Genomic DNA, 13286 nt, shown 5'->3' with positions numbered 1-13286 from the left:
TCGAGCAATGGAAAAAAAACAACCCCAAACCAACCAACCAGCGCCTTTGTGTCAGCCGGCCTGCCCCTGTTTTTGCTGTGGCAGGCTGTGGGTCATCCCCAACGACTGAGCCCAAGATCGCTTGAGGCCAAAGGTTTGGTTCTGCACCCTGCAACTCAGTGCTTAACGCAGTGCCCTCCGGCCTCCCGCAGAGGCCCGTGAGGTGCCCGTTTCACCCTCCGGCTGCCTGAAGGGAGCCGAGATGCTGGAAGTGAGCGGCAGCATCTCCGGCGCCATTCATGAAGGGCAGGTGTATATCGAGGCAGGCTATGGCGGGGTGACGCTGTCTTCGGGCTCACCCCATCCATCAGCACTCCTCCCGGCCTCCCAACTTCATTAATAACCTCCTTCCCTATGCTAATTCCATCAGAAAATTATGCGGACTGTTTATATTTCTTTACAGCCAGAACAGGCTGCTGACACAAATCAGCCATTAGCGATTCACATTGAGGAGTCTCCGCTAATTGTGCAGAATGTAATTAGTGATTATGTAATATCTAAGCTCTTGCAACTGTCATTAATGTCCACTATTCACCAGGGATAGTTCTTACTGAATTAGAGAATGATTACTGCATGGTAAATCTACTTAATCCTAAATATGCTAATTAACACTGTATGCACTTTAGACAGTGGTTAAAAGCACTAGTAACCTCAAAAAAGGTTGCCATACACCAGAATCTAAATTGCTTGCAATGGATTTTCCTTCAAAAGGTAAATTCATTTAATTAAACGGTATAGTAAACCGTTAGGCACAGCTATTGATTAGTGCAACCCAAGCAAGGGTTTTCTGTAACGGATCTAGTGAGGTGCCACCGCAGGGCAGCGATGCTCTGGCAGCATCCCGGTCCTCCCTCTGGCAGCATCCCGGTCCTCCCTCTGGCAGCATCCCGGTCCTCCCTCTGGCAGCGTCCCGGTCCAGGTGCCGCCTCGGCAGAGACCCTCAGCGAGGGGGCTCCGTGCGTGCCCATACACACACGGATACTCCCCAACAGGCACAAGATCGCCAGTGGAGCCTTATGTAAAACAGCCTTCTGAAAGCTCTCCCTCCAGGATTAAATACCGTATTCCTTAGGTCATAAACCATAATATTGCTGCAGGCAGATACAGTAGCTTCCCTCAATAAATTCTTACTTAAATCTTAATTTTAAGATTTATTTGTGTAAACCAGACTTTAGATATTAAATACTGCCTACTAAATGAATGGAATAAATACAGCAATTGTACAGTTTTTGAGACGTCCCTTTTGAATGCCTGGGGTGTTTAATGTATTCTGGTTTGCTGTAACAAAAAAACAACAACAACAAAAAAGCTATGGCTGTCATGAACCCCAAAGATAATAGCATTTTGTGATTTATGAAGATTCTTCCTGCTTATATATTTTATATAAATAATACTCCTGTGTGTATCTCTGCACTCATTCATTTTTTTTTTGATTAAAAGCTGCACAGGCTGTAAAAAGAGTTTGCGTAGTAACATTTAAAATCAGCTTACAAAAATTGGATAACTAATACATCAGACACAAAATAAGTCATTGTAGCAACCATACCAAAAGGAAAATTAACAGCTCAATGCAATCCACGACACGCTTTTATCAGCAGACTGACACAACAAAAGAACACAAAACAAAAATTCCCACAAAAGAAAGTTCCTCAATGAAAAATAAAAAGTGAAAACTACGATAAGAAATTAAGCACACTCTTAATTTACCTGGGTGTATTAAATGTTCGTAACTGATAATGAGATTGCAAGTGCTCTTTGAAAGCTGCGTGATGCAGCGCGTGTTGCACTGACACACTGCGCCGGTACGGAGGATGCCGGGGGGGGCTGTGGGAGGGCCCCCCTGCCACCCTGGCGGCTTAGGGGGTGCGGGTTTCGCCCCAAAGGCTGCTTTCATCTTCCGCGGAGGCCGACGGCATCCTCTGCTCACCAGATCTGATGGGGAAGCACCGGTGGAGGATGGCCCTGAGGTCAGAGCCCAGCGGCAGAGCCGATGGCACCCACCGTTTCTGTGGCGGGGGAGATGCAGGACACCCCTGGGGCCTCCACCGTGGCCGGGCAGCACCTCCAGCAGAGCCCGGCCTGGGGACAGCAGCGCCGAGCTGCCCGCCTGCCCGCGGTGCCACGGCACGTGCCGTTCGCCCAGGACCCGCCGCAGCCCTCAGCCATGCTCGCCCGGGGCCGCTGGCAGGCTCGGCTCCTGCTGCTGGAACAGCTCCACGGGCTGGGAAGGGCCTCCCTGCCCCCTCTGCTCGCGGAGGATGACCAACGGGGACCTGTGCTGCCAAGCGACCCCAAACCCATCTCCCTGGGAGCTGAGGCTTATGGTCCCGCTCCCCCTGAGAAAAAACACTGCTCTAGACTCCAGTTCAGAACCCAGAGCTTTAGACTGGTATGGCGGCTTTAAAGCTGCTGCCTGGACCTCCAGCAATACTTTTGGGTTTGTTCACCTCTATTTAATTAAAAATACTTTCTCTAGCCAGCCCAGCTGACTCTGACCTTCCGTCACTGCTGTTCTCGAACACCAAGCTGCCCTGGGTCAAAACCAGCCGGAGGATGCTCACTGGCCCTGCGGTGCCGGCGCGGCCCTGGGGTGCCCGGTGGGCATTGCGCTGGGGCAGAGCTGTGTTTTAAACAGCCCACTGTGGGTTATGAATGCGTTGAACATTTATATTCACTTTTTAATGAAAGTTTCTGGAAGGTTTAGGCTAAGCAGACTCAGTATGCACGGGTGACGGCCTTATAATCCAGCGATTTAGCAGCCCCGACGCATTTACTTTATAAAGGAGCTGTAACAGCCTATAGCATTGAAGAGGAGACATCTCCGGCACCTAAATAAAGATTTACACAGAAGGCCTGACCCTAATACTGACTTAGAGGATTATTTTCAATCATCATTGTCAATAACACAGGCCCTGAAGTTGGCAAACCCTCCTTGCCCTGGAAGAGGTTTGCAGGGTCAGCTCCATGTGTTTTAAATGCCCCTATACATATGGCAGCCTGTAATTACAAGATAAAAATATATGTGCAGAAGTGGGGAAGGAGACGGGCAGGCTAAGTCTGCGAGCTCACACGTGGCATCCCTGCGCTACAGATGGGTCTCACGTGGCTTTGAAAACCTGGGTTGCCCTGCGCTGCCCTGCTCCCCCTTCCCAGAGCCGCCTTCCCGAGCGGGGCGGCGCAAGTGGTCCTCAAATCCACCCCACCCTCTGGGGAGGCGGTTTGTTGGGGTGCTCCTGGCTCTCCCCAAATCCCCAGCTCCCGGAGCAGGGCTCCCTGAGAAAACCGCTAGCCCGTGCAGGGATGCTACAGTCCTCAACAGCAAACCAGGCAGCAAATAAAAAAATAGCCTGAGCTTTTTTTCAAAGTTACTCTTATTTTTAAAAACATCGTGAGCCCTGGCTTCCAAATCTTGGATGCTGCCAGGAGAGGAAGCACTTCACTGTCATTAGCGGCACCAGCAGGCAAGCGAAGCGGTGTCCCTGAAGCCTCTCCAAAACAGCTAATTCCCCTCGTGCGTGCTCCCGAGCATCGCTTTCCCCCTCCCCGTGCTGCTGCGGTATCGTCTCATTAACACAGCCCTTCCCAACCGGTAATAGCAACCCTGGCCTTAAATACCTCTGTGTAGCGACATTAATTCCTCAAACAGCGCTCTTACCTTGTAGAACGGTAAGCCACAGAAGACAGTCAATAGATGACAAGATAACAGTTGTTATTTCAAGCCTCCGCATGGCTGACGGGCTTTCTCTGCCACAATGCAGCTCACTCCAAGGTGATAAGCAAGCCCGTTATCGCAGCATCGTGCTCTCCTGGCGGGCATCCGGGGGGCTCCGGCTGCTGTCCCCCCGCCGAGCCCTGCTGCTGGCTGCTGGGGACGCATGGCCCGCCACCAGGGCCTGGCAGCAGCATCCAGCCCGGCCGCGTCCGAGGGCAGCACCACTGCCACGCGGCAGCTGCAAGGGACCCCGAGGGGACATCAGGGCTCCACATGGTCACCTGCGAAAACAGCCTCTCCATCTGGAGAGGACACTTGGCTGGCTGCGGATGGAGGGTTTCCCCCCTGCCCCACCTCCCCCTCTTCTGGCTCATTTTGCAAAATATAGCAAGTATTTCTGCTTTTGCAGTCGCACGCCTCTGGCGGCAGTGGCCAAAGGCCCACCGAGAAGTACCCTGCACCGGGGCTGGGTGCGGGGGGGCCACCAGCACCCACGGCAGCAGCTGGAGCAGAGCCTCTAACCAGCCTCTAGCCCAGGGCTCCCGCTGCCTCCGACGCCGGAGGGACACACGCTCTGCCTCCAGAGCTTGCTCAGCCACATACGCGCGCGCTGGATTAAGGAGCAGAGCCTGCCATTCCTTGCGCCTGAGCTTTTATGCTCCCGCTGGCTCCCAGCACCACCACAGACCATCCTGCCTCTGCTGAGAGAAGCATCCCAGGCCCTGCAGCACCCTCCGGTGCTGCTCACACGCCCCCGAGGTCTGCTGGAGCCCCCAGCAAAAGCCCCTCTGGCTGGCTCCCCCACGCCCAGAACACAGCCGCACGGTCCTGCAGCTCCACGTTACCCCCAGGAGCCCTGGAGGGGGTCACAACAGCCACGCCACCCCAGGGAAGGGGCTCAGACCAACCCTGCCAGCTTAAATAACTGCCATTTGCACCTTCTGATGCTCACCTGAGCTAGAGATGGCTCACCCCAGCCATGTGCCCACATCCTCCTTCCCACTGGGGAGGCGTGGTGGGGCTGGGGACACAGAGGAGTGTGTCCTTCCCAGCCGTGGGCTGGCCCACTCCCTGGGTGAGGGACTCACTGCCGAGCACGGGGTGGGCCAGAGACCGCTGGGGCAGAGCTTGAGCTCAGCTCTGCAAAGCTGGCGCTTCCCGCGCTGCTGGGCTGCGGAGAGAGGCAGCGGGCACAGGCAGGCATCGGGTCCCCCGGGCTCGCACCAGGGCCTGGCACTAATTGCATTTGCTCTGATTTGTGCTCGTGCCGCTGCCCATCAGAAAAGTTCGTCTTTCTCCAGATCTGCTTTTGGATCAGCGGGGAACAGCCAGTCTGCAGCTGTAACAGCATTCCCTTGAAAGGCCAAATACCGTATTCCAGCCAAAGCTTGTACGTACCCCATCGGTATTTTTAAGTAGCAACTCCAAATTATTGCCAGAGCAACTTACAAGGGAACGGAGCGGCAGCACAACTCAAAAGCAGACAGCAGCCCGGCGGCATGCAGCCCAAGGCTGGGCAGCGCGGGCCCGGCACTCTGGGGAAGGACGAGGGAGGACGCTCGCAGTGGCTGGCTGAGTGCCCACGGCCGCAGTGGGAGCGTGGGGCGCGACGGCCCCACTGTCCCAGCAGGCCCCCAGTCGGCAGCTCCACCGAGGGCTGCGGGGAGCGGCGGGGAGGACGGTGGCACCCGAATGGTAGGGGGCAGGGAAGGTGCTGCCACCAGCACCGCCGCCTCCCCGCAGGTTTGCCAAGCTCCAGCAGCTGCAGAGGCTCGGTGCTGCCGGCCAGGTTGCATCTCCCTGCCGCCAAGAAGGGGGTTTATCCCTCTTTGCGGGGGGCTGAGGGCTGCAGAGCCCATCCAGGCCCTGGCCCCTGTTGCTCAGTGGCCAGCAATGCCTGTCTGCAGGAGCCACGCCTGTGCAGAGCCCTGCGCAAGCTTCCTCCCTCAAAGCCCAACACTTAATTTTTTGGCAAAATCAAATATTTCAGTGAGAAAAAATTCAAATAATTTCTGGCAGTAAAGTCACAGCCGACACCTTCCCCTGGAGTGCTCCTTCAGCCCCCTCGTGCCCAGCTGCCCCTCGTCCCCAGGGGGACCAGCCCGGGCTCCGGAGCAAGCATCCCACACCACTGTGCAGGAGGCAGGGAGGGCACGTGCTGTCCCAGCCCTCTGGCCAAGCTCCCACCGGCCCCACCGGCCCCTGGAGACCGAGCAGAGGGTTGGGGCCCAAGGCGGGCGGTTTGCAAGACAGATAACAAGCGAGGAGGGACCAGACTGCCCGCCTCCGCACTTGTCCGCACTGCTGGCCGAAGTGACAAATCCAGAAGTCAACTGGGGAAAGAAATGGAGCCCCTTCTTCCCGAAAAGCTGCTGCAGCTGCCGAAGCCAGGTGTCCCTGGCGCCGGGGGCAGCATGCACCAAGCACTGAGCCCACGCTCTGCCTGGTGCATGTAGACACAGGGAGCTACATGTGTGCATATGTGTGTGTATGTACACACAGGTGCACCCGCGTGCGCCTACATGCAAACACGGGCTTTCGGCCAAGGGGACAGCTCGTCAGAGCTGCGTTCAGTAATGACAATCACCAGTGATGGAAATGAAAGAATTAGCCGCACAATAAACCCCTAATTGCCTGGCAACAGCATTTAGGCCCCATTAGGTAGATTTGTAACTGCTTCCAGAGAAATAAACTCCTGTGTCATTAGATAACAAGGGAAGAAATAGGTTATTCCTTTTTTGAAAGGTATGAAAGCTTCCAACTGCCTGATGTATTCGCTTAGTAGATTATTTTCTGTCATCTCAGTTAATTGAATTTTATCCATTGCTCTTAGAATTCCTCCCTTTCGTGTAAGGTTAAAAAGTTCAGAGGAGTCATATTTTTGAACCTCGTCCATTTATCGCATAAGCCAACTCCAGCTGCACTAAGTGTGCTGGGGAACAGGGAGTAACAAAAAACTATGCAATAATTGCTTTTTAGCATCTGGGTGAATTGGCGACCGAATAATTGTAAAGCGTCGCTTTTCAAAACGGTGTCCAGTTGGGATGCTGCTGGGAGTAATGGGAAGGTATCTGCTGTGCTGGGCAAGGCACTGCCCTTGGGAGGTGTGCGGACCAGCCGGTTGTGCGATGGTCTCCACCTCCTCCCCCAGAAAACCAAACTGGAGACCCAGATTTAAACCATTTCCCTAAATTCCCCAAGGGCGGAGAGCCTGGCTGATGGCAGCCAGCCCTGCGAGGTGCGGCCCGGCTCTCCTCGCCGCTGAGCCGAAATAACTGCGTGTCGGCTGGAGTGCGACGGGAGGAGTGACAGCTTGGCAGCGCTTATCTCCCTGCGTCGGCTGAGCGGCAGGTCACCGCCGGCACGTGGGTGCCTGGGGGTGGATTTTCTGCTCGCCCTCATTGTTGGCCTCCGTAGGACCAATTTCAGACCCGTCAAAACGTATTATGGCAAACCTCCCCTGAACAAAACCCAACATCCAGCTCTTCCAGGATGTTTCCTTGACATGCCTCAGCCCAGGAAGCCCTTCCCAGCACACGCCAGCACACATCGTCTCCGCTCAGCTCTTCATGACAGCGTCTCTCAGCTCCCTCCCTTCCTTTCCCTTTGGTAGCAGCATCAGCAATGCTCAGGTTTGCTTTTAAACCCTTCCCTACCCCTTTCCCTCAAGATAACCAAGGTAACAGACGAATTACCTGGGCTGGAGATCACTCTTGCCAGCTGAGACTTGCCTGTGGGAACTAACGCTGTTCTGGACCGGAGCTGGTCCTCCCTCCTGCCGTCTGTCCCTCCTCTGTGAAGCCCAGGGCAGCTGTGGCGCATGCCGCAGGGGATGGGGCAGAGCTGTTCCCTGCACAAGTGGGGTTATTTTTTTCCCCTGGGTAAGGTAGTGGCATGGCATCTCTGAGCATGAGATGTGCAGAACCAGAAACATGTCCCCAGGATGCGTGCTGGGTAGGGTGGACGCTGAGCCAGGGGCAGCTCCATTCCCCATCCCAGTGAGCGGAGCAGCTCATCCTTGCTAACACCTCTGAAGTCACAGCCCTCTGCAAGCGTCTGCTTTTCTGCCAGGCCTTGCATCTCCATGGGAGTGAAGGTCCTGGGGAAACCAGAGGTGCACACAAATTATGCCCGCTTCCCTGTAAGACATCAGTGACACCGCGTTAATACGCCCACCCACGGGATACGGACACGAGAGCGTGAGGGTGTGCGTGCCTGCACTCGTGCCGGTTGCACAGACGCAGTGGTGTGGACGAGTCGGGGGGTACCCGTGTCCAACACCCAGGCGTGGTGAGGTGGGCTGCTCTGAGCACCGCTCCACCGGTGGCTGTGTCACTCCACGCCACTCTCCTGCCCCTCGCCCCAAGCGGTGATCAGCCCTCACTTTCAAGCAGCATCCTAATTTCTTTCTTTCCAAAGCAAACCTAGGCAGATGTTATTAATTTCTGAGTAAACCCATAACATACGTCATCCCTCTCATCCCTCAGGCCGCTGCTCTTAAACTTCAACACCTTCCCCCCTCTCGGTCACTCCCAATTACTCCTGTGAGGTGCTGGCACCTTTACAGCCTCTGGCTGGCACCTCCTTGCAGGGACCTGATAAGCACAGTTAAAGTGTAACAGGGGCGATGGGGAGAGGCAGCTTCATTCTGATCCCCTGCAATATCTGCTGTGCAGAACAGCACCGCCCTTAATGAAATGGGGTGGCTTGGCTGCCGAGAGATTACCTAAATAATTGGTTGGTGACTCCAGAGCCGCTTGATTTTAAACACTTCTGAAAAGCCAGGTCCATTTTCTGCTTTGGTGCATACCAATTCCCCGCGCTGGCATATGAGAATAAATCAGCTCTGTCGGTAGGGCATTGTTATCCAGTTCCCAACTATTATGACATAGTTTCTATCAGAGCAGTTTTCTTCTCAGCCAGTCGAGTGGAATGATCCCTGAAAGCAGCAGTTTGTGGAATAAACGCACTCGGCTTCCTCCCCCCAAAGTCTCGGCATCGTCATAAATTTGTGATTGCCCACACGCACGCCAGCGGCCAACGGGGTGGCTTAGGAGAGCTCGCGTCCGGATAACAAGGACGTGGTAAAGTGCCTGGAAAGACAGTGGGGCTTTGAAGTGCTGGGGAGGGAAGAAGCAGCAGAAGACCCAAGGAGGAGAGGGGGAAAAAAGTAAGTATGGAGAGATAACTGGTCTAGAGCGGCAAAGCCCAAGGTAACGAACCTTCCCAGGGGCTCGCCTTGGTCCCACCTGCACGCGCCGTAGGCAGCAGCGCAGAGAAGCACCTTCCCTCGCCTGCCCCCACTGCAGGAATCCCACTCTCGCCCTCGTCCCCTCCTCCTGCGCCTGGTGCCCCACGCCGAGGCATGGGGAAACCTCCCAGTTGTTACAGGCACATTTCAAACCTCGGGACATTCAGGGGTGAGAGCCCTGAACTGCCACCGCTTAGGGCTGGCAAGGCGGCAGGCATCACTCCCAGGCCCCGGCACTGCGCCCTTCGGGCTCGGGAGGGCTGTTTTGGAGAGCTGGGCCCTGTCTGCTCTGCTCTGCAGCTGCTTTATTAAACCGCTGATGGGGACAGGAGGGACCCTGTGGCACTGCCAGGCTCGTGTGCATGGACATGACCTGTATGTGTGTGGGGGGACCCACGCCCCCATTCAGGAGGAACAGGAGCGGGGCAGCAGGTCTGAGCTGCTGGGTTGGTGCTGGTGGTCCCCAGAAACCACCCTTGCGGGGGCTCAGAAGGCAACACGGAAACCAGAGCGGGGGGAAAAGTGGAAGGAAAGGGCAGGGCTGCCCTTTTCCATGCTGTCTTTCTGGGTTTTTTTTGTTTTTAATTGCACCCTAGAGCACTGCATATTAATCATCCTTAATCAACGAGGGACGTGAAGGGCCACAGGCGCTGGGGGAGCAGAAGGGCGGGCAGGCGGCCAGACCCTGCTCCCCGCGTCGGTGCGGGATGGGATGCTGGCGCGGAGCTGGTGCCGGGGAAGACCCGTCCACCTGCCAGCAGTGCCATTCATGGGGATAACCCTGCAACCTACAGAAATCTGGAAATTATTGTGGATATTACATAAACCACCCCCCGTGTCAATAAGGAAAAAAACATATTTAAAAGTAAAGCAGCTCAAAATTAACCCTGAGAGCATGGTTTTAACCCAGATCACCTTGGAAAAAAGCGGCAGAGACAATGGTATGCATTCATTCCCTGTCCTTTATCATTTAAATAACGTGGCCTTCATTAGTTTCTGATGGATTGCTTTAAAATTGCTAAAAAGGAGGTTTGTTTGTTTTTGATGTGTAGTTGCATTGATTCCCTGCCCACCCCCCCACCCCCATTTAAGAAAAGGCATTTTATAGAGCACCAGAGTGAACCAGGGTAAAGCACCCTGCAGCTCCCAGTTTGTCAGGCGGGGTGTTCACAGACCTGTGTGGAGGGACAGACCCACCCCGGGCAGGCAGGAGCCGTCGGAAGGAGTTTGGGGAGGCAACACTGGGACCATGGCAGCAAGGCCCCCACGTTGGCCACCGCGCTTTAACTATGCAGCGGGTACCAAAGCATGTGGGGCTCCTGAAGTTACGCCAGGGCAGAAAAGCTGAATTGCTGTTCAACACCCCATGCACAGTCCCTGACACCATCCTTGCTGGTGCTGCCAGCCCTGCTGACCTCTCCGAGCGGACGATCGATGCATCTAAGCAGCATCACCAGCTCGTTGCTCATTAGGAATAACCTGCTAAGCCCAGGCAGCACAGCGAAGCGAGGCTCTGGGTGTCTCACAGAACCATAGAACCGTTCAGGTTGGAAAAGAGCTTTAACATCACCAGTGCCAACAGTTAACCCAGGACTGCCAAGGCCACCACGAAACCGTGTCCCTAAGCACAACATCTACGCATTTTTTGGACACTCCCAGGAATGATGATTCCACCAGGTCGCTGGGCAGCCTGTTCCAGTGCTTGCAACACCTCAGCACCGGTGCTGAGGAGCCCTGCCTGCCCTGCCTGCTCTAGAAGGATGCGGCCAGCACCCACCGGGGAGTAAAAATGGGTCATGTCTTCAGCAGCCATCAACCCTGTCCCGAGGCCAAAGCCCAGGCATCACGGGATACAAATGACTGTCAGGAAACTCATGGATAGCAGCAGCATTGGACTGTAAACACAGGCGGGAAAACAGGGACTTGGCACTTCTCTCCTTGCAGCAGCAGGCTGTCCCAAATCCCCCAGCCAGCAGCACCTTCCCGCAGCGAAAATGTGCATCAGAATAGCAAAATTCCTTCAACTCCTCTGCCTGGCCCTGCAGATCTTTCCAGTAACGGTGCTGAAGGTGGCAAAAGGCTTTTGCTGCGGTGACTGTGAGCAGGGAGGTAAGAGGGTGCCTTTTCCCTTCCCACAGAGCCATTTTTGCAAGAGCCCGTGGGTTCCTGGTGTGGCTAGAAAAGGCAGAAGCAGCAGCTGGTGCCAGCAGCCCCTGGAACAACTAAATGCATCCCCTAGTCCAAGGCTGTCTTTTAAACTTTTTATTAAGTAGTGAGCCACACTGTTAGTAACTTGGTATAATCTGTGAGATCTGCGTGTGCACTAACACACACAAAGCTGATAAGCTCCCAGGGATGGATCGTCTCTGTTTATACATCTGGACCAGTATTTGTATATAAGCAATCTGAAATCTGACTACTGAAATATACTTTTTTTTTTCCTTAAAGGAGAAATCCCGAGTTAATTTAAAATATGTTTCATTTACAAAACCCTCAGTTTTAAAATCCTGCTATATCTACTTGGTTCACAGCAAACAAACATCTGGCCGGTTCTGCTCTCGTTTAGGTACACGGCAACCTTGCCAGCCTCCTCCAGCCGATCAGCATCAGACCCCCAGGGAAGTTTCTCAGGGCTGGTTCCTGCTACACTGCATTAACACTCCTCACTTCTTCTCTGCAGCCCTCGCTATTTGTAACACAGCATCTGGAAACCACATTAAATACTGTTCTTTCCTCTTGTTTTAACTCCGCACAAGAGATCTGTGTTTCACGACGGCAAGTGCTAGAAAGAGGATGAAGCAGCGATCGCTTAGGGAAGAAAGCGTGTGCGGGGCAGTGGGAGAAAGCTGGCCCAGGACGGCTGTGGGGCACAGCGTGATGGCACTGTCCTGCCACCCCTGCCCTAGCAAACGGTGGCCCCATGCCGCGCCACCCCACAGTCAGGAGTTGAGGGGTAGCTCCTGACCGCGGGCAGCTCCCCCTCCCAGTGCCAAAACGCTCCTTCTTCGCATAACTGCTGATGGACGATGCGGCCTGTGAAAGCCCGGGGTGTCCCCGTGCACGGCTCTGCAGCACTGCGCACTGGACGCGCCTCCTTTGGTGGGACCAGCTGGCTCAGCTGGTGCTGGGGGCTTTCCCCGAGCCTTGGGCAGCTCTCCCCCTGGAAACCCCGCTCCTCTGGATGCGTCCCTCTGCGGGCTGTGGATCCAGCTCTGTTTTTCAGAGAAGGTGGTGATACTACCTAAATAAAATAAAACAAACCAGAAAATAGAATAAAATCGAAAAGAATAAGGTGCAATAGAATGGAATAGAACAGAATGGAATACAACAGAATATCACTCTCTAGACTGAAGGCGGGTACCCCCCCCAAGCAGCAGGCGGGGGCAGGCGCTGGCCAGGCTGGGTGTTTGCAGACTGGCCGGGTGTCTGCAGGGAGCCCAGCGGGCAGCCAACGAGCCGGGTTTAATGCTCTCGGTGGCCGCGCACGGGCCCGGAGAAGTCGTGCACACACCATCAAAGGGAGGGCACGCAACCTGCCTGAGTCGCCTGACGCTGCTCAAATAGGATTGCTGCCGGTGATGGACAGATCCTTATTTGTAAGTATTTAATGTTTCTTAGGAAGCACTTCTAAAAGAAATTGGTATGTAATGACAGCACTCACTGGAAAACAGGCCGATTATAAAATGCACTAACTTATCTGGTATTCATTTGAAAAGTAAATGGACGCAAGTAAAGGTGAGAGTTCACTACCAATTCAAATATTTTGCTCTAACAGGCTCTAGCACTCCTACTTTAATTCAAGCAGAAGCACAAGTATGAATAATCAAACTGGATGATGCTCATCAAAACCTTTGTGCCTTGCACCATTTCAAATGGTCATTGAAGCTTAATGGCAAAAAATTTACATTATTCCTTTAATTTGTATTCTGTTCCTTCCTTCTGAGTGATGTGATTGTGATTTTCTCTTGCTGGCTGTATTATTTTGATGCAAATGTTATGTGCTGCTACAGTCCAATTTCCTGCTTTGCCCCCCCCTTTTCTTCCCTCAGTAAAGAAACGACAGCTAAAATAGTTCAAAACTGGGGAGGGATTTTGAAATAGTTCCTTAACTACTGCTCCTAATTAAAGCAAACAATGCAGGGTCTTGAAGCACCCTGAAAAGCTGAAAATTAGTTATTAGCTGAAGCGGGAGGGAAGTGGCTTTGCTCCCCGACCTTCGGGGTGGTGGTGGTGGGGAGTGGAAAAGAGAGAGAGAGAGAAGTGAGGGATCCCAATTCTGTGTAC

At 54.1% G+C, this 13286-nt stretch overlaps 1 long non-coding RNA gene across 2 annotated transcripts in view; it reads right to left on the bottom strand.

Moving 5' to 3' along the window:
* Nucleotides 1–13286, bottom strand: part of LOC121096158 — a 91008-nt gene that overhangs the window by 3003 nt on the left and 74719 nt on the right. Inside the window, exon 3 of one of the 2 annotated variants that reach the window (XR_005830365.1) lies at nucleotides 12097–12243. The exons of the other annotated variant lie outside the window; for it this stretch is intronic. This is a non-coding gene — a long non-coding RNA (uncharacterized LOC121096158). Of the gene's footprint in view, nucleotides 1–12096; nucleotides 12244–13286 lie in introns of those variants that run through there. 2 annotated transcript variants of the gene reach the window in all.

The sequence above is a fragment of the Falco naumanni genome, chromosome 12, assembly GCF_017639655.2.
Source record: "Falco naumanni isolate bFalNau1 chromosome 12, bFalNau1.pat, whole genome shotgun sequence".
Taxonomy (NCBI): Eukaryota; Metazoa; Chordata; class Aves; order Falconiformes; family Falconidae; genus Falco; species Falco naumanni.
The sequence above is the reverse complement of the archived record's forward strand: the minus strand, read 5'-3'. Positions and strand labels throughout refer to the sequence as shown.